Genomic DNA, 25,755 nt, shown 5'->3' on the forward strand with positions numbered 1-25,755 from the left:
CTTCAAGATGTTTTTATTTGAAGACCGTAGGTTTCTCTGTGGGGCATACCAGGAGAGGCGGTCCCGTAGGTACGAGGGTCCTAGGCCATATAGGGCTTTAAAGGTTAAAACCAGCACCTTAAACCTGATCCTGTACTCCACCGGGAGCCAGTGCAGCTGGTATAGCACCGGGTGAATGTGATCTCGCAGCGAAGACCTCGTAAGGAGTCTCGCTGCAGCATTCTGCACCCGCTGGAGTTTCTGGGTCAGTCTCAAGGGCAGCCCCACGTAGAGCGAGTTACAATAATCCAGTCTGGAGGTGACCGTCGCATGGATCACAGTGGCTAGGTCAGGGCGAGAGAGGTAAGGAGCCAACTGCTTAGCTTGGCGGAGGTGGAAAAATGCCGCCTTTGTTATAGCTGCAATCTGCGCCTCCATGGAAAGGGAGGTGTCGAAGATTACACCCAAACTCTTAACGGACGGTGCTGGCACTAATTGCGCCCCCGCAAGAGATGGGAGTTGCCCCCCCAATCCCATATCGCCCCGTCCCAGCCACAGGACCTCTGTCTTCGAAGGATTTAGCTTCAACCGGCTCCCACGTAACCATCCAGCCACAGCTTCCAAACATCTGGTCAGTGTGTCTGGGGCTGAGTCAGGATGGCCATCCATCAACAGATAGAGTTGGGTGTCATCGGCATACTGATGACAACCCAGCCCAAAACTCCGAACAAGCTGGGCGAGGGGGCGCATAAAGATGTTGAAAAGCATCGGGGAGAGTATCGCACCCTGAGGTACTCCACACACCAAGGAGTGGCGCGATGACAATTCCCCCCCAAGCGCCACCCTCTGTCCCCAACCAGAGAGAAACGAGCGCAGCCATTGAAGGACTGTGCCCTGGATCCCCACGTCGGCAAGGCGGTGGTCCAGAAGTTCGTGATCGACCATGTCGAAAGCTGCTGATAGATCTAGAAGAATCAGCAGCCCCGACCCGCCTCGATCCAGCTGTCTACGAAGGTCATCTGTTAGGGCGACCAGAGCCGTCTCGGTCCCATGACCAGCGCGGAAGCCGGACTGGAATGGATCCAGAGCCGATGTTTCATCCAGAAACCCACCAAGCTGTTCAGCAACCGCTCTCTCAATCACCTTACCCAGGAACGGAAGATTCGAAACCGGGCGGTAATTGGATAGATCTAAAGGATCTAATGATGTTTTCTTTAAGAGCGGGTGCACCACTGCCTCCTTCAGTTCCCCTGGGAATGTCCCCGTGCCAAGGGACAAATTGATGATATCCCCCAGGAGGGCCCGCACCTCGTCTGGACACGCTCTAATCAGCCAAGATGGGCACGGGTCGAGAGGACAGGTGGTGGGCTTTCCAGCTCGGAGGAGTCTGTCCACATCGGCTGGGGATATCTGGTCGAAGTGGTCCAATACTAGACCCGAGGACAGTCGAGGGGCCTCCAGTTCCTTTATTGTATCCAAATTGGCAGGGAGGTCATGGCGGAGCGACAAGACCTTCTCCGCAAAAAAGCTCGCAAATGCCTCACAGTGTGTGTCAATTTGTTATTTAAATTTGGCTGTCCCTCAAGGGACGTTAAAGACCTGATTATACTAAATAATTGCGCTGGGCGAGAGCTAGCGGATGCAATGGAGGCCGAGAAGTATGACTTCTTAGCAGCCTTCACCGCCATCTCGTAGGTTTTCATAAAAGCCCTATAAGATGTTCTTGAGGCTCCGTCACGGGCACCCCGCCATACTCGCTCTAGCCGTCTGAGGTCACGCTTCATTTTCCGGAGCTCCTCGGTAAACCAGGGAGCCCGGTTTCTGCGGGGTCGCAGAGGGCGCTTAGGTGCGATCTCATCGATGGCTGCTAGGAGCTGGGTATTCCAGCCCTCAACAAGTTCAGTCAATGAGTCGCCAGGGGGAGCAAGGTCCCGCAAGGCTTGGTGGAATCTACCAGGGTCCATCAGCCTCTGCGGGCGAGCCCAAATTGGCTCTCCACCTAAGCAGGGTGGGGGTGGAAAGTCAATCCTGGCTTTCAGAGCGTAGTGATCAGACCATGGCACCTTCGTCGAAGGAGACATGATCACATCTATACCGACGCCAAAGATCAAATCCAGCGTGTGGCCTGCTTGATGTGTGGGGCCCGAAACAAACTGGGAGAGCCCTAGTGTCGCCATGGAAGACACCAGGTCCAGAGCCTGTGAGGAGGGAGTGGCATCAGCATGGATGTTGAAGTCCCCCAATACCAATAGGTTAGGGAACTCCAAGGCCCAGCCGGCCACCGCCTCCAGCAGGCCTGACAGGGTGGCTGCTGGTGCGCTAGGTGGCCGGTACACCAGCCAGACAGCCAAGCTCTCCTCGGAGCCCCACACTAGGCCAACACATTCGGTGCCGGGGATCGATGGCGATGGTAGAGCCCTGAAAGAGCAATCTTCCCGGATTAATAATGCCACCCCTCCCCCCCGGCCCACAGTCTGTGACTGGTGGAGGACAGAGAAACCCGGGGGCGCCATCTCTCGTAAGGTAACTGTTGCCCCTTCGCGCACCCAGGTCTCCGTCACACAAGCCAGGTCGACCCCCTGCGAGATAAAGAAATCTCGCAGGGTGGCGGTTTTATTGCCTATAGACCTGGCATTGCACAGCACCAGTGACGGAGGTGAGTAATCCTTGCTCACCCTACCCTCGTCCCTCGGGATGGGGCGCAGATTGGAAAGGGTACGAGCGTATCCATATCTCGATCCCCTTCGCCTGTAACATCTGCCCCCACCGCCATACCTCCCTCGCCCCTCCACAGTAGCAATCCCAGACCTCATAGTGGCCTCCATTGATGGCAATTAATGTTATTCTTTCGCAGCCTAGAACAATAAAACCTTAAAACAATAAAAACAAAAAACAAAAACAACCCAGAAAACAATAAAACAATACAAACAAAAACTGCAAAAATTACAAATTCATCAAAATCTAACAAATTCCCCAGCCCACCCAAACATCCATCCCACCCCCATAAATAGAATCGAAAGGGAAATATTAAAAAACAAAAACAAAACAAAACATGTTAAAAAGAGCTCTGCACTCCTCCGGGTCCTCCTGGGCAGTAGCAGCATCAATGGCAACAACCATCCTTGTGAGGCCCCACCCTGGGCCAGATAGTAAGTGGCAGGAGCAGTCCTTGTGAGGCCTGTCAGGCCCTCCCTAGGCCAGGTGGTAAGTGGCAAGAAGGAGCAGGGCCCTCAGGCACTCACGCAGGAGAGTCTTCCTGGGCAGCAGAGCAGTCCTTGTGAGGCCCCAGGCCCCGCCCCAAGCCAGATGGTAAATGGCAAGAGCAGGGCCCTCAGGCACTCACCACAGGGGAGTCTTCCTGGGCAGCAGAGCAGTCCTTGTGAGGCCCCAGGCCCCGCCCCAAGCCAGATGGTAAGTGGCAAGAGCAGGGCCCTCAGGCACTCACCACAGGGGAGTCTTCCTGGGCAGCAGAGCAGTCCTTGTGAGGCCCCAGGCCCTGCCCCAAGCCAGATGGTAAGTGGCAAGAGCAGGGCCCTCAGGCACTCACCACAGGGGACTGTTATAAATAGTACTGTACTTCTATAGTACCATACAGTGACTTAGTGCTTATTTTGACAGATTACTGCAAGAACTCCTCTGTATCATCATAAACATCTGGAGCTTTAACCCCTGCATCAAAAACCGGCTGGCTAGGGGCCTGATGACCTCTCACTTAAATTGAGCCCTGGGCAATGCATAACCAATTTCCCAGGTTACGTTAGTGCTAACTAAGCATTTCAGGTTAAGAATTGTTGGCTTCTTTGTGCTTTATGAGACCTATACATCACTGCTGCAACAATTAAGAACAACATTGTCTTTAATCTAAACAGAGAGAATCAGAATCCCTCAAAAGAGGAAGCTAGAGTAAAGCATCTGAATTTATTAAGCTATTTAAAAACCAATTGCTCCTAGAAGTGAGAATTAATGGAAACGTACCTTAATTGATTCAAAATGCTTTCGACATCAATGTAAATGAACTGAATGAGCCACCCTACCCCAAGTGTGCTGATTTCAGAAAGCTGCATAAACCAAATTGCTATGCAGGAACTTGCCAAAGTGAAACACTTAAGTAGCAATAATGCTTCAGCTCAATGAGCATTTCTCCAATCAAGCACAAAAGTCTCATAAATAGACCTTTCTAATAGAAGCAGTGTTGGGTATCAGCCCGTCATCCTGTCATTCTCTCAGATGTACATTACTCTATGTTATAATTGTATCTTTTATTCAACACAGTTGCAAAGCATTATAATCTGAAAATGCACATTGCATTTTAATTTTTTTTTAAATGCTCCCGAAAGCTCAGAAACGTAAATCCTCAAAGCACTTTTGACATCAGCAATATAAATCATGCTCACAATGACTTCTTCATATACCTAGAAGGAAAACACTCCGGGTGCGTCATTTTGACTTCACAAATGTGACAGCTTGAACTTTAAAAACTGAGATAGAATTTCAAAATTACTCCAGATTGCCCCATCACTCATCCACTGAAGTTAATCGACATTTTTTATATATGTATGCCTAAAAGAAATGTATTAGAATACTTTTTTCTTGTCAATCTTTGGTGAATAACTTATTTAGGTACATTATTATCTAATTTCCGTTGGTTCAGCCTTCTGAGTTTACTTTTATTTATTACAGCTAGCATGTGTGAAGTATTGCTTGCTCTGAGTGACAACCTTCCGTCAATGGTGCCAGATGCAGATGTGATTATATAGCAGAGGAACATCCATACACTATCATTTATTTAAAAGAAGTATCTCATTAAGGGTAGTTTGCATTTTTAAAATACACTTCAGTAGGTGCTGTACATAGGCAGGTGGTGGAGAAGCATAACATACTTCTTTTGTATGGGAAGTAAAATGGATTCACAGTAGCAAACGAAGATCCCATTTATACTGTTTGCCTGTGGATTTTCTAACACCAACAAAAAGCTGTAAAACCAGGTAATAAAGAAAAGGTTTGAAGTCCTCTTAAGTGAAACCAGTAAATGACTTCTAATACACTTACGTCTTTCCTATTTATTCTGCTTTGGAACAAAATGATGTTAATTCAGAAGCCTTTTTGTTAGGAAGGTGCCGAGATACCAAAGGAACTGAAAAGACTGTTTATGTACACTACAACAGCTACGAGGATGCTCCTTACCCAGAGATGGAAAGATGACAGATGAAATTACTGGACTATGCAGAGATGGCAAGATTAACTGGGAAAATCAGAAATCAGGAGGCTCAAACCTTCATCAAGGAATGGGATAAATATACAATGTACTTGAAAAGGTAAAGGTAAAGGACCCCTGACATTTAAGTCCAGTCGCAGATGACTCTGGGTTTGTGGTGCTCATCTCGCTTTACAGGCCGAGGGAGCTGATGTTTGTCCACAGACAGTTTTTCCAGGTCATGTGGCCAGCATGACTAAGCTGCTTCTGGTGGAACTGGAGCAGTGCACAGAAACACTGTATATCTTCCCGCCAGAGCGGTACCTATTTATCTACTTGCACTTTGATGTGCTTTTGAACTGCTAGGTTAGCAGGAGCAGGGACTGAGCAACGGGAGCTCACCCCATCACGGGGATTCAAACCACTGACCTTCTGATTGGCAAACCCAAGAGGTTCAGTAGTTTAGACCACAGCGCACTGTAAACACTTGAACTCTTTGGCAGGCTTTGAATAACTTCTGCAATGATACATAGACTTTGGATACAATGGAGGATGATAAATTAGAGAGATTTATAATATGCAGTTTAAAAAGTTAGTTAAAGAACTCACGGAGGGGAGGAGGGAAGTCTTGAGATTCTGAAGAATCTTGCGTAAAGTTTAATATTTCTGATAATGCTATTTGTGCAAATGAATTTGTAAAAATCTAATAAAAATATTTCCAAAAAAGAGAGGAACAAAATGATGTTTATATGGCAGAGATCTAATTTCCAATCCCAGTCTGGCATGAGAAAACATAAGTACTAAATTCGTTCCGGAGATCCGTTCTTAACCTGAAGCACCACTTTAGCTAATGGGGCCTCCTGCTGCTGCTGCGCCGCCGGAGCATGATTTCTGTTCTCACCCTGAAGCAAAGTTCTTAACCTGAAGCACTATTTCTGGGTTAGTGGAGTCTGTAACCTGTGCAGTTTCATCTGAAGTCAGAACATCAAGTCTGGAAGATTTAATAGTTTATAGATCACACCTCTTTAACACATGCTTTTCATATTACAGTACAATATACACATTGATAACAGAATGTCCACAAAGCTTGGGTGTTAATTTGAAGTACTAGCAGTTCATTACAGCTGTTCATTATTATCAGAATAATTTTGCACAAGACATAAATGACAATAAATGCAAATTTCCCTCCAGGTATGTTTAGGACTGCATCTTCAGATGGGAGTTTGGTCAGCAGATTTTATTAGCATATGTTTCCTTTCACTGATGCAATTTTATGCATTTAGATTTTCTAGGTTAAAATTATTTCTTATAAGAGCAGTAGCAAGAAATGGGTTGAAAAGCAGCTGTTCAGTGACAAATGACGGTCACATAAATTGTACCTTTGCTGAGATTACTTACTTCACATGTATTTTGGCAAAGGACACGATGAACAGAAGAGGAGAGCATGACCTCTGTGTCGTAGTGGGATGTGGCAATTAATTTCTTTTCATTGACAATTCAGTGAGCTTTTCTGTTGCTATAATGTTTTACCCAAATCCCTCTTTTAAAGTTTTTAGCAAGGTTACCGGAAAAGATCATCTAAGCATGACTGTGTTAAAAGGCAGAGGTAAAGAAAACAAATTATTTCTATTGTGTACAAAATTGAGGTCACTTTAGGTTAACTGAATCTGATTCCTCCAAGAGATGAAGACTTTCCACATCATGAAGAATCATTCACAGAATTCTAATTGAAAAAAAGAAGACATCAGTTCCATAGAAAACATACCCAGATTAGTACAACTGTGCAGGAAAATCTGAAACAGACTTTACAGACTGCTGCCTTTGTGACCCTTGGAAAAGAGCAATTGTCAGGTGAAAACAAAGGTGAAAGCTCTGAGGATTGCAACATTATATTAAACCACAAGGACAGTTAGAAAAAGGCAAAAACATCTTTAGCAGAAACCTTCAGTGTTTCTGCAAAATAGAGAATAGATATCCAGTTTCTAATGGTAACTGTTCTTTAGAGATGGGATGAGTAGCTAATTTCATCCTGCTGCAGACTTGGGGCTCAATTCTAGGTTTGTTCTGTTCTCTCTCTCTCTCTCTCTCTCTCTCTCTCTCTCTGTGTGTGTGTGTGTGTGTGTGTGTGTTAACTACACTTAAAAACCCTTTAAATGCCATGCATTTTGTATACACTAATTAAAACATGCATATTTAATGTAAAAAATGCACTTCCCAGTGCTTTTCAATGCACTCATCCATAAAGTACACATCTTTTATGTAAAATACGTTTTTTTGTGTATACTTTTTGCACACCAAAGATGCATCACAAAATCCAGAGAAACACATAAGTTGCCTAGAAGCTGTCTTCTGATCTGCAAGCAAGTTTCGGAGTATCAGCTTGATCTGCTGTGAAACCATGCCAAACAAATTCCTGCCCCATCTAGTTTTTTCTGGAGCCTTTTACCCTTTATTTTACTTTCCTCTGTGCCTTCTCCCTCTTGTTCCCTTTTGTTCCCTTCAGTTTTGAAGAGGGCAGTGTTGCAGCTCTTTCCGCATTCTGGTGATAGACTGAGACTGAACTATTTACCCAGGCATTTATAAGAGGTTAATGACTGATGCAAGGGATGAGACTTGACCTACTGTTCTGTATCCGTTCTCTCAGCTGAGGATCAGTTAAATGCTTGTCTATTGCACTTTATTGCTGGTTGTTTTAACGCTATTGCTATCTTGGGATCCTTAGGAAAGGCAGGATATATATAGAAATAAATAAATAAATAAATAAATAAATAAATAAATACTTACATAAGTAAAATTAGTAAAATATTGTGTTGTATAGCACTATTCTGGGACTAGCCAAGATTTCAGAGTCATAGATATTCAGAGCTAATTTCCCACAGTGATAATGACACTGCGTCTCATTCTCTTTGCAGTAACCTATTTGTGACCCACCCCCTCCAGTGCTAGAAAGAAGCAAATGTGCAAGTCATCTGGAGTTATTGATGCCACAACTATCTCCCTCCTGCCACATTTGGCATACTATAGCCTGAAATGTGAAGGTGGATGGATGGTCCTGCTTTTGGGGGCAGGAGGTTGAACAGATGGCTTCCAGGCCTTCCAACTCTCTGATTCTGTGAAATGAGGGCAACAGTACAGTTTATATCACAGGGCTGAGGCAACAGATAGAGGTCTGACTGCAGTCTATTGCAAATTCTTTAAAAAAAAATAGGAAGGAAGAAAAGAAATTTCCTCCTGCTGCTGCTACTACCACTACTACTGTTATTATTACTACCAATCATTCACCAGCAGGTCACAGGGCAGATCGCAATGTGTTCAGTGACGTATTATTATCTCCCAAGTTGCATGAGTCCAGCTGTTGGCCTACAGTCACTCATGGCAGAAGAACAACATCCTTTATTTCAGCTGGGAAACAGGACAACACATGGCATCTAGTTTTACCTGGCAGCCAAATTTGGTTGCTGTAGCTACAATGACAAGCTTGGCCCATGGTGTATGTTGTATGGAAGTGTGTGTTTTTGCATGCGGCCCATGTTCATGTTTATTCTCTTTCATCAATTGCATTTGTTTTTGTCTTACCAAGTGACAAGGATTCAGGTAGCCAATAAAAGAAACACCAAGTTGATACTTCAACAGGATTTAGTTGCTAAAGCAAAGTATTTAAAAACAGGGACTTCACAGCCCTTTGCATTGCTTGAAAAGTGCTCCAGGAAAGCAGCACATGCTCCCACTCTATTGCTGATTTTTGGATTTCCATCTAAACATAGGCACTGTCAGGCCTTATATACTATTTTGCATCTTATATAAACTTTTCCATTGTCCTGGTTGCTGGCTGGTGACTTCAAAGGCTGGCTAGTGGCTGATCCTGTGCTGATCTACCTGCCAAGGTAAGTATCTTACCCTGACTGTCTTTAAGGGAAGCCCACCATACTTGTGACTGTATCTTCTCATGCTGTGGTCTTATATAACAGAAATCCCTAGCCGCTCCTCATGACATCATATATCTCCACACACAATTAACTCATAATGTAGGATGAAGCCTTGAAGGAATCTATTATTAGCTAAGCAGTTTCAGGTTAATATACAGACTCTGTATACAGTAATACCTTAGAGAGATATCTTGTCAAAATGGCACTTTCGCCTCATGTTCACAACATGTGTTTTCCATACATAGCAAATGTACCTTTCTTCAATGTAAGAAGGTTTCCTCTTGGAATCAAGTAACTTCCTTGGAGAGATAAACACTCCTGAAGTCCCGCCACTTGTGAAAACTGCTTTTAGAGCCTTAAAACACTTTTGAGGCATTATCATCTGAGGAAGTTCTTCAAAGCCAGAAGAACTTAGCCAGAATCCTTTTGTCAGCTGCTTAGATCATTCTTCAATACAACAACATTTTTTCATGCTGCATGGTTTGTTGTAAGCCTTGTTGAAGTGTATCTTTCACTGAAGAATATCTGCACCTTTGAATATAGACTTTTGTGCATTATTTTTTTTTTAAAAAAAACCCCATACAAAATAGTATGGCACAGATCAGGATGGAATAAGCTGCTCAGCCCATTCCTGCTTGTGAGTTATGCTGCCCAGTAGGCATTAAACCATAGCAAAGAAGCCTGTATTAAATGTTTATTCTTTCAGGCACCAATAACTAGCCATGTAGCTCAGTGCATTTGCTTGGACTATTTGAAATCTCCACATTGTAATATTTGCTGTCTTTTTGTCCTAATGCAACTCAGAATACTGATGTTCCACTGGGAAATATTACTTAAAGTATAGTTCAAAATATTGTATGTGAATTCAACACTAATGCTTTCTGTTTTAATCATCTTATTCACTGGAGGAAAAGAAAAGTTTCATTTTGACATTCACATGGCTTCAAGGTTTCCTGATAAATGCATCCCAGCCTAGGGAATTACAGATGCTAACTGCCTAGTATCATCTTGCTTCCCTGCATCTCTGAGTATTTTCATTGATCATCTATGCTGAATTACAGTTTTATTTAAAACAACGTCAACTGGTTTGTTGGGGAGAAGGAATGCTAGGAATTCATCTGCCTTACTTTTAAAACTATACATTGCATGGCTGAGATGTGCTGTCACTGAGACGTAGGGTGTGCTGTTGCAGTGTTCCCTGGTGGATCATCCTTTCCTCCTTTGCCAAGGAGGGGAGTGGGATAAAAATCCCAGTATCTCCAGAGCTATTCACATGAATCCAGAAGACTGAGCTCTTGAGAGGGAAAGTGCACTGGCCCCTACCAATCTACCATGGGTGAAAATTAGATCCAGACAGCAATTGTAGCAACCCAAACCCATCTACTGTGGCATTCCTAAAGTATTGTTATTGTGGAGCAAATTCATAGGAAACCCCATCTGTAGTGGGCTTGAATCAAGGAGTAGGGCTGCAAGGCACAGACTGGCACAAGCTATGGGTAGAGGATATGGCTGACCTTAGCCTTACTGCTCCACAGTACCACCATGAGAAAAGCCAGGAAGAGCTACTGGAGCTTGTTAGCATAGCTGGATCAGGTGACCAGGATAACCAATGGGGCCCTGTTAGTCTTGCATAGCTACAGTTGCAAGGGTGACTTCCCAGCTGGAGGACTCAGAGTAGCTGCCGTACAAACCTCTGCAACCCCACCTATGATTCATTTTTGTCCTTGCTTAGGAAATGTCTCTCTCACATGTCTACATATTCCATTTCGGAATAAGTCCTGATACACAAATGGCTGAGAGTTAGGAATCTGTCTCTCTCCATTTACCAGAGTGATTTGGCTAGTGCCAGTCCTCCTTAGTACTCAGAAGCCATCAATAGGTGTATTGATTAGTTTGGAACAGGGTGGAAGCAGAAGGGTATTTATACTCTCTGTCAATTCACTGCTAATGCACAGTAAGTCTTCATTTGCCCTCTGCAGCCCATCTTCTGTTTACTTTGTCAGGCCTGCAGAATCTGTGATGCAGCTAGTTGGGCACAGCTCGCTAGCCCAGTCTTATGTTGGCTGCCAGGCTCTTAATAACAGTAGCAGGCAAGTGAGAAAGAGGAATTTTATAAGGTCACCAGTGGACCGTCATACATGTTTTGTGGGCTCATTTGGCTTGATGGTTCACAGTTTGTTCTGACCTTCTCTGTGCAATCTCACAGAAGACGAAGGAGGAAATTGAATAACCCAAGAATTAGAAACTCCCCTTCCTTATACAAATGAACTAAAGCTAAAGCATTAGCAGGTGCAGAGGGCTCAGTCTGAACCAGGACTCTGACACAGGGAGCTTTAATATTTTGCTCCCACCACAGCTTTGAAATGGAATCTCTGCCACCACCACCCCATACCTGCTCTTTGTATTGCAAGGAAAACTCCCATTCATGCCAATGGAGTATTTTATTCCATTGCCAGTACAGAGGACCCGATCTTGATTAAGGTTGAGGCACAAAGGATTAAAGCCTTCCTATGCCCCAGGAGGATCCCACTTTAGACTGGACCCTCTGTTTCTGCTGTTCGTTTGTTTATGAAAGAGAGAGAAAATGTATACAATTGTTATTTATGTGAGAGGTATCACATCTAATCTGGTCCTATCATTAAAAAACTATATCTATAATTTGGTTCTCTGCACTCACAACTAATTTAGGAGTCTATTTCACAATTGGATTAGAAATTTCCAATCTAAATTTAATAATAGCCAATTTGTAGTCATTAGTTTTGTAGCTAGTTATCTCTTAATATAAATAACTTACTTCTCTGCTGTGTTATTTGTGACACAGCAGAGCTGTGCTGTACTATAGTTAAAGAGTGTAATCATGTTGCTGCTGTACTATTCTAATATATTGCAGTAGAGGAAAACCATAACTCAGAAGGTATTTGTGAAAAATGTCCCAACTGGCTTTTTGACAATAATTAGTCCCTTGAGAGAAAACATGCATTGTTGCACAGAAAAAGCTTTCTTGTCAAAGCTATTGCGTAGGTGTAGAATTCTACACACTTGCAAGAACTGTACATTACAATAATATTAGAAAATGTCACATATGTACCCAAAAGTGTGTGTGTGTGTTTTATATATAATAACTGAGAATATACATCCTGAGTATATTCCCAAGAGGCACAGCACACTGCAAATAAAGTCATAACTAGATCTGCAATTCCAGAATATAGTGGTAATCATAAGTGATGGTAGCTCCTATATAATTATGGCTAAACAGAGCTGAAAATGTTCATATTTCTAACACTTGGGAACAGCCAATGCTCAAGCTGGGTTTGTTTGCAGCTGTATCTTATGGTAAGTCCTTGAACTGCATGCTACAGCATCTGCCTAAATCAGGGGTAGGGAACCTGTGGCCCTCCAGATAATGTTAGACTATTCCAGCCAGAATGACCAGTCATCAAACTCAGTGGAAGTTGTAGCCCGGCAACATCTGGCCACAGGTTCTCCATTCTTGGCTTAGTTAGCTAAGTATCCTCAGACACTGGGTTGACCCTAGCCAACCTAGCTATTTACTGGCTTGTCCTAGACAGGCTTTCTATACAAGTTAAGCCTTGGTTGAACAACAAGTAGTTCCTGAGGCATGGTATCTTTCTATAATCTTTCGTCCTGACTTCCCATCCTGCTCTTCAGTCCTGACAACTTGCTTTGTCCAATGGTTGTTTGTCCAGCTCCTATCTGACCTGAGATTGCTGCCCATGGTTCAGCCTAGACACATTTAAGACCAGTGGTGGGAAACCTTTGGTCAACATGCCTAATAAGGCCTGGTTTGTCCTAGCTGTCCTTGTTAGGCAAACTACACCCCCTTTTCATATGATGTCCACCAAGGGAAACTTCAAGCCATGGCTAAAATGAAGAAGAACCAGGACCACATACTAAGGATGTTCCCTAGGAGTGGTTTTACTTTTTTCTTTTCCTTTCTTTGTGGTGCCTTTTTCTGCCACCCTTTTAGCTGTGACTTGAATGCAAGCTGTGGATGCAATGAAACTTTCCCCCTTCACATCCCCAACTTTAACTCAAGCTGTGTTTGCAAAGGAAGAAAGGAAATAATCAGGAGTGCACTCCTGATTCTTTCGTTGGAAGAAGGCTATCAGGTGACATCAGGTAATTGACAGGTGGGTGGTCCTATCAACTTGTAAAAATGACCCATGGTGTGGGCGGGGAGCTCAGGTTATAGAACCCTAGCCCTGTTTTAGACTAACTTGCAGCCTAAGTCAGGGATGGTATTAAGGTGGAAATTTGATTGTTTCTTCCACTAGGATTTCCTTCAGTGAACAACTCCAATTTTGAGATGACAATTAGTAAAATATTTGAAGGATATGCTCCTTCCCTTAGCAATGTGGACAGTGTTTCTGTGAATTAGGTAGGTGGGTAGAGTTATGGTAGTTCTGGAAATGGTCCGGCTTGCACAGAACAGTTATGAAGAAATGTGTAGCATGAAAGCAGGAATACCCAGAGAGGGAAATAAAGGCAAAGAGCATTGTGAAAAGGATATCTAAATTAACAACTGCAACACAGACTAATAACGCTATTAGTAGCACCAGTTGTTTGTAACATTTAACTGCTAAGTTCAAGTAACTTGTTAATTCAAGAACACAAGGGAATACATTATGTTTGGATAACCCCATTGATTTCAATGGACTTAAGAATTGTTAACACTCTGCTGGTTTGTGGCCAAATCTCCCCTCAAGACTAATGCCTGAATTTGGCTGAATTTAAATGTCAGCCATTTTCCTATCATTAAGGAAACGAGCAACAGAAATATTGGTGGCACCTCTGTCCATCTCCCCATATCACAGTCCCTGGACACATATTGGTGACAGTCAGACAGTCAGGGTCACTCTCCCGCTCAGTTTCTTCAGCCTGCAATAAAATCCTGTGCTGTGGAAGTAATGGCTCTAGTCTGGATCCAGAAAAACAAAAAGCTGTGGCTGTTGTTCAGTCGGTAGCCAGCCAGCCAACTGGGCCACCAGTGGCTAATCTCTCTCTTTCTCCCACCCTCCTCAAGTCTCTCCAAAGCACAGGTGTCCATTGGACATTTGGAAGAAGCTCACAGAGGCAGCTTAGTGCCCTTGGGCTGGGAGGTTTGTAGCTTCGGGTTGCAGCTGTCCTCTTGAGCGTACACACACACACACACACACACACACACACACGTTTATTTTTATGTTCTTCATTCCTCAAAATAGTGGTGTGGTGCACTCACTAAACAAGGTGAGTCCCCTTCTTGGTTCTCCCCTTTGCTACAGTTGCCGATGCAGCTAGTGGCTGATGGGAAAATATTCTCACTAAATTCAGACTTAATGGACTTCTTTTCATTTCATTTCTTCTAAAGAGATGCAAGAAAGCTCCAAGCCGGAATGATTTTAATATTTTTTTTTCTATAAAGTTTTCCACCTTTTTTTAAAAAAAAGATTCACTTCTAATTTAGGGCAGACATAATCAAACTCTGTTGAAAATGGAGCCTATCTTTGAAAGGCTTAAGGGCTGATTTTTCTACTTATTTCCTACTAATTCCTTCCATGTTTTGACAGGCATTCCATACACCTTCTGAATGGGTTGTCACTCATTTACAGGCTAACTCAGCATGAAAATGGCATGTTCTGTCTCAATATTAGAAGCTGGCTGAAGTTTGAATGACTGACCTTAATCCTTTAGAGAAAGTTCAGCATTTGATAAATGGGACCCATTTGATTTGGCACCACTGGTTGCCATTGTAGGCTGCAATGTCAAAGAAAACCTCAAGGTGGCATTGGCTGCCTTTCATTGATTTTCTAGGAAAAAAATAAAAAATTAGTTCTACAGATTATATAAATTAAATCACATTACATTCAGGAAATATTGGCAGCTCTACAAACAAGCAGCCCTATAGTCCGTGTAACTTCTCCCCCTACTTCTCCTGCATATATTCAGGCTTAAACTATGCGTTATGAAGACCATGTGAATTCTGTGGAAATGCATCTCCCCGGTGATGTTTAGTTGAAGAAGATTCATTGCATGATTTCAACGAACTCTTGCTACCTGCAAGTGAAGGCCAATGAAGGCTCACATTTATTATAAAAATGGTTCCCAAATCTTCTCTAACCCCTGACCATTTGAAAACTGCTGGAGATCTTGGTGGACCACTTAATGATTCTACTGCCTATTGTATCAATTGTCAGGTGCTGTGCTAGATGCTGCATGGTTCTCTATTGGTTTTTATAGATGTGCCACTGACCATCTGAATGAATCCCGGTGCATGGAGCATTGTTTGAGAAACCCTATTTCGGCCTCCGTCCACTTCTACACCTATATTAATTAGGGTTGAACAGAGAGGAGTTTAAAAGTGACTGGCAAGTGTCCTTTGTGAAGTTCCAAGTCATTGTGAATGATTGCAAATAACACTAATAGAACACCACATAATATCAGAGAATGCGCTACCCTCGTGCATTGATATGCACAGCACTTATGAATGCCGTGACAGAATGGAAAAATCTCGTTTCTTCACAGAAAGCATAAATGGGACAAAAGTGTGTATTGCAGCACATCTCTTGTGGCTGGGGTGCGGGGAGCGCAAGCAGGGAGGGGAGGTGAAGAACATGCAGAAAAGGATGATAATGAATAATTATCAGCTTTGAGGCACAATCATGAGAGCCAGCCAAATCCACACATGACACAATGGTGAGACATACGCAATAGGCATAATTACTCTGATCACTCAGCATTTGAATGGAACTTAAGTTCCCATAATTGTAAAACATCAACCATGACTGCTGTATGTACAGGCAAAGCAGAAACGCCGTGGAATTGAGGTAACTTACAAAGAGATAATAAGTGTCTCAGAATGTCTGGTACTTTCCCTTTAAATCAAGCTTTTGTTTGAGCTGTTTTTAAGGGAAGAAAAGGAAGAAGTTTAAAAAGTGACATTGTGAGTGTTGGAATATGCAGCTCTGTTGGTCCAGATCAGGGGTCAGCAATCTTTTTCAGCTGTAGGCTGGTCAACTGTCCCTCAGATCTTGTGGGAGGCCGGACTATATATATATATATATATATATATATGCAGGTTTTGGTGTCTTCGGGTGTCTTCCCGTGTAAGAGTCGGGGTGTCTGTGTGACGTTTCGACGAGGTCTCACTCGTCATCTTCAGGCTGGTGCTTTCGGCTTCTTGTTACTGGAACAGAGCAGAATCTGGTGTTTGAGTTCCTATAAATACTGTTGAGGGGTGTGGTGTATAGCCTCCAACGTTCTGGGCAGAGAGGAAGTTCCTAGATTAGTGTGCCTTTTCTTCTTTTGTTCCTTAATTACTTGAGGGATATCTTGAGTGATTTCATGAGTGATATTCTGAATACCACTGGGTGGGTCATTAAGTGTAGATTAGTTGCTAAAGCTTTTGTGTCTTGACCTCTTGAGCTTGTGAAGAGTTTTTCTGAGAAGATGGCTGTGCTGCATTTAGTTGTGCTCTGGCTTGGCTTCGTGTATAGGGGCGAGCTGTGGTTTTGTGCCCTGTGCCAGCCAGATCTGTGTAGGGATTGCAGGGGGGTGCAGCATCCGGAGGTGCCACTATAGTTTGGCTACTGGATGGAGTCTGTAATATGTCTGTGGAGAGGGTCTGGGTTACAATGGCAACCACAGACATATTACAGACTCCATCCAGTAGCCTAACTATAGTGGCACCTCCGGATGCTGCACCCCCCTGCAATCCCTACACAGATCTGGCTGGCACAAGGCACAAAACCACAGCTCGCCCCTATACACGAAGCCAAGCCAGAGCACAACTAAATGCAGCACAGCCATCTTCTCAGAAAAACTCTTCACAAGCTCAAGAGGTCAAGACACAAAAGCTTTAGCAACTAATCTACACTTAATGACCCACCCAGTGGTATTCAGAATATCACTCATGAAATCACTCAAGATATCCCTCAAGTAATTAAGGAACAAAAGAAGAAAAGGCACACTAATCTAGGAACTTCCTCTCTGCCCAGAACGTTGGAGGCTATACACCACACCCCTCAACAGTATTTATAGGAACTCAAACACCAGATTCTGCTCTGTTCCAGTAACAAGAAGCCGAAAGCACCAGCCTGAAGATGACGAGTGAGACCTCGTCGAAACGTCGCACAGACACCCCGACTCTTACACGGGAAGACACCCGAAGACACCAAAACCTGCATTCCTGTACCCGTGAAAATCTACGAAAGCATATATATATATATATATATATATATATTGGGGGGGATGAATGAATTCCTATGCCCCACAAATAACCCAGAGATGCATTTTAAATAAAAGCACACATTCTACTCATGTAAAAACACTAGGCAGGCCCCACAGATAACCCAGAGACACATTTTAAATAAAAGCACACATTCTACTCATGTAAAAACACTAGGCAGGCCCCACAGATAACCCAGAGACACATTTTAAATAAAAGGACACATTCTACTAATGTTAAAACACCAGGCAGGCCCCACAGATAACCCAGAGACACATTTTAAATAAAAGGACACATTCTACTCATGTAAAAACAAGCTGATTCCCGGACCATCTGCAGGCCGGATTGAGAAGGCGAATGGGCTGCATCCGGCCCCTGGGCCTTAGGTTGCCTACTGCTAGTCCAGATGCTTGACCAAATGTTATGTATGTCTCCAGGTAACTGCTGTGGTGTTTTTACCAGTTTTCAAATGAAGCATATAATGAAAACAATACACAGTTGAGTTTGAGGTATGATGGATGTTCTACTTTCCAAGAGGAAGCCCATCTTCACGTACCGGATGACATGCTTAAACCCTGAAGTCTCTTTGCTGCTTTTCCAATTATAGTCTGAAAGATATAAATCCCACGGTGTGTGTTTTCTCCCTTCTAGATTACTGTCACTACGCACACCAGCTACTAGTTCACAAAAGAGAGTGCTTCTTTTCAGCAGTGAGTTTAGAACAAGCACGTCAATACATGGTTCGTGGTTCAGAGCTGTGTTGACTGATTAAGGAATCTGATAATAATACTAAATCAAGAATAGCAAAATTTTCTAACCACCACTATGTATTATATACATCATTCCAGCCTCAAAGAGTTGGGCAGTTCTTTCACAGAAGCTTATCAGCACTTTGTACTTGTGAAGCACAAATTGTTAAGACAACAGTTTCTGTAAAGAGGCACAACTCTTTAGCTTAGGAATGATTTGTTTGAAACTGCTAATCCTTATTTGTGCCACAAGGAGGAAAAAGTGTGCCAGGAAACCCCTCCCCACCCCATTAAAACACTACACTATATACTGGCAGTGATTTCTAGACTTTTCATGGTGAGAATTGTGACATGGATATTAAATAATTCTTCAATACTGGGACTCATCCTTTCCTCCAGCACACTGGTGATATGTGATAGGATGTGATGGAGAAGCACTTACAGTGGTACCTCGGGTTACAGACGCTTCAGGTTACATACGCTTCAGGTTACAGACTCTGCTAACCCAGAAATAGTACCTTGGGTTAAGAACTTTGCTGCAGGATGAGAACAGAAATCGTGCGGTAGTGGGAGACCCATTAGCTAAAGTGGTGCTTCAGGTTAAGAACCGTTTCAGGCTAAGAACGGACCTCCAGAACGAATTAAGTTCTTAACCCAAGGTACCACTGTATTATATTGAAATAGTACAGATTGATCCATGGGCTTATATTCAATGTAGCACTAAGGAGATTGTTCTATCAGTGCAAACATTTCTGCTTGTCCAATGGAACTATCTCCCCACCCCCATTTTGTTTTGTGGGTTCTCCTAATTCTCCCAAGCAGATTTGGGGAAGGGGGACATGCAGGAGGAGGTGAGAAGGGAAGTTCCCCTGTGCTAATGGAAATCATTGTGCTGGTTTCTGCTACAGCAACAATTTGGTTGGAGATGATCCGTGGACTATTATTTTGATGCTTTCCAACTTCACACATCCATTCAATTTATATGCCACTTATCCAACCCCGCCCCCCAAATGCGCTCAAAGCAGCTTACAGCAAAGAAACAGGGATGGATTTCAAACAAACAATACAAAAGAAATTTCATAATAACATACAAAAACCCCACACATTTCAAAACTGTAAATATAGCAAGATTACTTAAACAACATGCAGCATGCAATAGCAAAAATAACAAGGGCACGTCACAGTTTTGCCTTAGTACTAGGAACCCTCCCCCTCCCATGTTCACAGTCCCTCTCCTGCAGCAGCTTCTTATAAGGGAAAGTCGGGGTGGGGATGTAGCTGGAAACACTATTCCCTTGATGCTACTCACTTTATATCGGTGCCATTTCTCTTTGGGAAACTGAGTTTGACAAGGATGGATACAAACAGTCAAGTAAATGCCAAAAGATCAGATGGTGCTGAAAACAAGAGGCAGGCGCTGCCTTCTATGTTATTCCAATCAGGAGCTATTTTGATTATATAGTCTTTCTATGGAATGCAGAAGCTATTGCGGATGGAGCTGTCCAAGGTAGCAAAAACACTGCTTCAGAGGGACTTGCACAGCTTATGAAGATGTAAATAGTGGCACAATTCTTTGCCAGAAGGAACCTCCCCGATTTGGCTTGATCAGCTGCTGAGTCAATACCACTCATTCACATAGCCAAAATAAGTTAAAGCGATGACTAATTTGGTTTGCCTCTTCCCACCCCACTTGGAAACGTTTCTGGGGTGTGGATCTGTCAAGCACATGATAAAGAACCTGACCCTTTTGGTACCCTGGGGAAGATTTTAATTTTAGCTAACTTTGGTATTTGCACATTTTTCATTCTACTCCCCGTTGCTTTTGGTACATTTCACATGAAAACTGACAAATGGTGCATAGCTCATTTAAAAAGGGGGGGGGGGGGAATCAGACCTGTAAGTAACCAATGTGGATATGTTGCAGGAGACAGAAGCAGAACTAATGCTAAAGTACACATGTTTGCAACCATTTACCCGCTTCACCAACTACCCAAATTATCTTTAGTACATCAGCACCAAGGGTCCATCAGCATTTGAAAACATCACCCACTGAGAGAAGCATTAGAAGTAAGTTCACTTGGGGAAATATCGACATAAAGTATAAATAGTAAAAGAACATTTAGAAACTGGGGTCCTTTGTAGTGTTGCTGGGTTGTTTTTTCCCCTCATATCCCTTCTGCAAAGCATAGATGTCAAACACTGTATATTTTAACACCTAAAGACACACTCACGTAGTCTTTGGTGATGTTTGAATTGAGAACTCCTGTTTTCACTCTTCTTGTTTTCTTCACACCAGAGATTCAGAAAAATAAAGTCTGGAAGGACAACTCTCTATTGCTTTGTGAATTGACAGCACTATGAGGCTTCAAAGCAACAGGTATTCTTATGACAAATGTAAATGGGGAACATTCAAATAGTTAAAAATAAATAAATGAAAGCCAAAAAAAGAAAGAAAAGGTTTCGCCCTAGACGACAAAAAAAAAAAATTGATGCCATGCTGATCTCACACAAACTCTTCTTAGTGCTTTGACTGGTAAGAACAGCTTCACCTTGACACATACCTGTTCCAGACATGTAGTTTGTACTCAATTAATGGTATTGATGTAGAATAATGTGAGTTGGAAAGTAGCTCATAGGTCATCTAGTCCAAACCCCTCCATAGGAGCAGAAAACTCATAGTTACATCAACCCTGATTGGTGGGTTTTGTATATTCATTATTTATTTATTTATTTGTGTATATTCATTGTTTATTTATTTGTGGTTTTCAGCTATCACTTGCCAGATTTTATTTGTTTGCAAATTTGTAAACCACTTCACAGCCCGACACAATCAAAGCACGTGCAACAAGACAAAAAAAGGTATAATGATTTCCTGGAGCAATTGTTTTCCTACTTGTGGACTTTAATAGGAGGAGGAATCTATCAACCGTACTTATTAGAAATGTAATGCTGATTTTGTAGTGGCACTGTTCGTCTCCTCCTCCTCCTCCTCTTATAATTATGCTTTCCAATTACCTCATCTGGGTTCCTTGGACTGACAGAGGTAGAGTTTGGTTTTTCAGGATACTAATAGTAAACCAGTCATTTTGAACAATGGCGACGGTAGTTTTTTCTCACTCCCTGAGCTGACTTTTCCCCTTTCTGCTATGGCTCAAATGATCAGGTAAAACCCATCTGGCAATCTGGCACCCCATATTGGCTAATTAAACTCATCTGCACCTGCAAGCTTGCAGATGAAGTCTAGACAAATGTTCCAGATCCATCCATACAGAATGTTCTCTGTCACTGAGAGAAGACTGAATGACAGAATTCTACTCAGGGTGCCATGGTGCCAGGCTGTTCTGACAGGTCAGTTATTACCTCTAGGAACTGGTGCACGCTTCAGACCAGGCCTTGCTTTATGCCAGTCGGGTATCTCCTATTCCCCCTGTGAAATCATGTTAGGGCAGCAGGATGGAAGCAATCTGTTCCATGCAGGCTGCAGAGAACCACCGCAATGTTGGTATATATTGTTGACAATGCCAACACCTAAAGATCAAGGCTAGCATGAAGGGAAAGACTTCTGAAGTTCAGCATTCTGGTCAGAATGTGGCTTCAAATTGCAGCCAACTTAGGAGTTTTAAACTTCTAATGCAAATGCACACTAAACAGTGACTTGCCTTTATCCACGTATCATATATTTCCAATTTTAAAAATGGATTTCCTTGCTATTTTCCCAACAAGGCTTCACCTTGCTGCACGATGACATCTGAATTATTGAAAGATTGCATCCTGACTGCAAGACTCACAGAATGTCTGAAAGAGCCTAAAACTACTCCAGACAGTATAAATAATGCATAGCCAATTCTTCTTTCTGCTGTTACGGCAACACTGCTAGTTATTTACAGCACATTTTCAGAGGGCAAAATATCACACTTTATTAAAACTTCTCTGCCATTCAGGAGACTTGATCACAGTTTCTTTTTGGAGCTCCTCAATACATTGAAGCAAATGAAAAGAGGGGACAATCGGGATGTGACATTTTGGCAGCTTTACAAGGCAGCTGCTCTAGCTGTCGATTAGTTTTAAAGATGAGAATAGATTGCATCAGGCAAATTTAGTTAGAAAAATATTATTGATCACTCATCTCTGGCCATGTGAATGAGCTCTTATTTGTTACCAGGGTGGAGGTATAATTATTCCCGGGGGGGGGGGGAGTTCCAGTGAGGAGTAGTTTATTGGGAATTATGAGAGAATTTAAACAAACAAGCAAACAATAATCAAACTAAGTTTCATGAGAATGCAATAATGACTCTGTAAATAAAGTCATCTGCATCCCTGCCCTCACTCCTCCTGGAACATTTGCATAGCTGCGTGTTTTTAAAGTCTTCCCTTCTCTGAGATGATTTTTTAGTTTGAGTTTTATGGACAACATAGGGATGATGTGAGAGTTAACAGACATAAAGCTCAACATGCAAACTTCCCCCGTTGCTACTCCTACTGCCACTTGAAAACCATTTTGAGTTTGGGACAGCCCCTTATGAGCTCAGCTCAAATTGAGGTGTGCACCGTGTCTTTAACACTGACCTATCAATAACCCACACACATTCCCCAAGTAAAGCAGCAAACATCAACAGTAAAGCCTGACTGACCTTGAGAAACAGTTAGAGAACAATGAGCTCCAGACATTCTTTTTCTTACTTGGATTGTTGTTGGTTAGTCGTTTAGTTGTGTCCGCCTCCCGCAGTTTGGTCAGACTCATACTGGTAGCTTCGAGAACACTATCCAACCATCTTGTCCTCTGTCGTCCCCTTCTCCTTGTGCCCTCCATTTTTACCAACATCAGGGTCTTTTCCAGGGAGTCTTCTCTTCTCATGAGGTGGCCAAAGTATTGGAACCTCAGCTTCAGGATCTGTCCTTCCAGTGAGCACTCAGGGCTGATTTCCTTAAGAATGGATAGGTTGTATCTTCTTGCAGTCCATGGGACTCTCAAGAATCTCCTCCAGCACCATAATTCAAAAGCATCAATTCTTCGGCGATCAGACTTCTTTATGGTCCAGCTCTCACTTCCATACATCCTGAGAAAACCATAGCTTTTACTATACGGACCTTTGTTGCCAAGGTGATGTCTCTACTTTTTAAGATGCTGTTTAGGTTTGTCATTGCTTAGTGACTTAAAAATAAATAAATCACCAACCAATTGATTATTGGATGGTGAATATAAAGTTGAACTTACAAGAGTGGATGATACAGTTCAAGGCAAAAGGGGCGTAAAGTTATCTAGACTCCCACCCTGGCTTTATGGTTCAGAACATAGCAACTAACTCTGCTGCAAATGCTGACCCAACACCACAGGCTATTAGGAGGGGCAATGAGTCATTATCCCTTTATAGCTACTTGGCTTCCATTCATAACATTCATAAAGATTACACTGGTTTGGGAACCCTGAGGTCACAATCATAGCTCTAGAATGACCTGAGACCACAGGAATCTGTATAACAATGTTCGTTTTATTTATTTCATTTGTTGGTTGTTATATTTTATTATTGCTGATTATTTGCTATAAAGCAAATGAAAAAGTAGATTTTTTTAAAGACCCATAAAAATGACTTAAATAAAATCATTAGGAGATCATTTGGTCCCATGACCTACCCTTTCCTTCTCCTCTGTACAATTTTCTATGCCCAGACTCCTCAGAGGAAGCGAAGAGGGAGGAGGACTTCTCAATGCTGCCAGAGTCCCTGAAGAGCCTTTGGATCCAGAATGTCCTACCCAAGGGCTGCCTGGTGGCTCTCGGACCTCCATCTTCCACAGGGACAGAGGCAATTTGGATGTTCAAGGCTGCCAATAAGGTGCCTAGCCAGTTGCATGAGAGGCTACTTGGGAGGAGGAGGAGGAAGCACATGGAAGCACCTGCCCTAAGAGGCAAGGCCTCCAGCTTCTACAGGTATATAGGCTCCTCACTTGATACTGCTCCTTCTACACTGCTGGCTTCCTGACCTGAGAAATGGACAGGTATTTCTCTACCATCAAACTTCCTGCCCTGGCATCTCCCAAAGTGCACAAACTTGCACACAACCATTGTCACAAGCAGAAAGCAGATTTGATCTATTTGAAGATTTTGGACACATGTTAGAATGCATTCACTAATCAGATGCCCTGGATAAACTCTTACTAGCAGTAAGCTGAGATGGAATGGGGTGAACATTTCCCTCCTCCACTCGTAAAGGTAAAGGTAAAGGTACCCCTGCCCGAACGGGCCAGTCTTGACAGACTCTGGGGTTTGTGCGCCCATCTCACTCTATAGGCCAGGGGCCAGCGCTGTCCGGAGACACTTCCGGGTCAGGTGGCCAGCGTGACAAAGCTACATCTGGTGAGCCAGCGCAGCACACGGAACGCCGTTTACCTTCCCGCTGATAAGCGGTACCTATTTATCTACTTGCACCCGGGGGTGCTTTCGAACTGCTAGGTTGGCAGGCGCTGGGACCGAGCAGCGGGAGCGCACCCCGCCGCGGGGATTCGAACCGCTGACCTTACGATCGGCAAGCCCTAGGCACTGAAGCTTTTACCCACAGCGCCACCCGCGTCCCCCCCTCCACTCATATCCACAGTTAAATACTCCTGCATATGGAGTGGCTTTTGTGCATCCCTTGGTAAGATGGTGCAAAACTGTTCACCAGAGAGCGGGTGTCAGGAGGAAAAGTCTCAAGACTTTCCAGTTGCCAAGGCAACTGGGGTAGTGTTTCCTTTCCCCTAGTCTGCTGTGCCTTAAGTGATTTGTGTGAGCAGACAGTGAATGCATATTCCAATCTGCACCTGCATGCACATCTCATTGACAACAATGCAATGTAAATAGATGACATCTGAATATGAATGCTCCTCTGGATACACATTTTGAATGTGGATGTTGTTCATCCACACTGCATTGCTTTCAATGGGACACACATCCAGATTCACAAGTAGTAAAGGTAAAAGGTTAAGGACCCCTGGACAGTTAAGTCCAGTCATACTTGACTCTGGGGTGCAGTGCTCATCTTGCTTCAGGCTGAGGGAGCCAGTGTTTGCCCACAGACAGCTTTCTGGGCCATGTTGCCAGCATGACTAAACCACTTCTGGTGCAATGGGACCCTGTGATGTGTACCAGAGCACATGGAAATGCTGTTTACCTTCCCACTGTAGCGGTACCTATTTATCTACTCGCACTGGTATGCTTTCAAACTGCTAGGTTGGCAGCAGCTGGGACACAGCAATGGGAGCTCACCGCATCACGGGGATTTGAACTGCCAACCTTCCAATCGGCAAGCCCAAGAGACAGCAGAGCAATAGTTTTGCCACGGCCACGGAGGAGCGATGGGCAATGAAACTGCCAGAGCAGCACAACAAAGGAAAACAGAGGGAGAGGAGTTGCTTCAACTACCTGGGCAATGTGAATGCATTCCCTCTTTCCCCATATTTTGATGAAGTTGAAGGGTGGGGGAACTAAGTCACTTCTAATCATTGGCTATATGGCACTGTCAAGTCATAATATCTTACTATCCACTCCCTGACCAGCTGAGGAAATAGAGAGGCTTAAAAACAAACAAACAATGAAACCAGCAGCACATGAGGGACAATGGTGTAAAAATTGAATGAGAGGTGTCTATGTGGGCGAGGAGAGTTCTCAACACTTTTGCCAGCTCTCAAAAGGGCAATTTTCACATTGAA

This window comes from Podarcis vaucheri (genome assembly GCF_965113315.1).
Source record: "Podarcis vaucheri genome assembly, chromosome: 9".
Lineage (NCBI taxonomy): Eukaryota > Metazoa > Chordata > Lepidosauria > Squamata > Lacertidae > Podarcis > Podarcis vaucheri.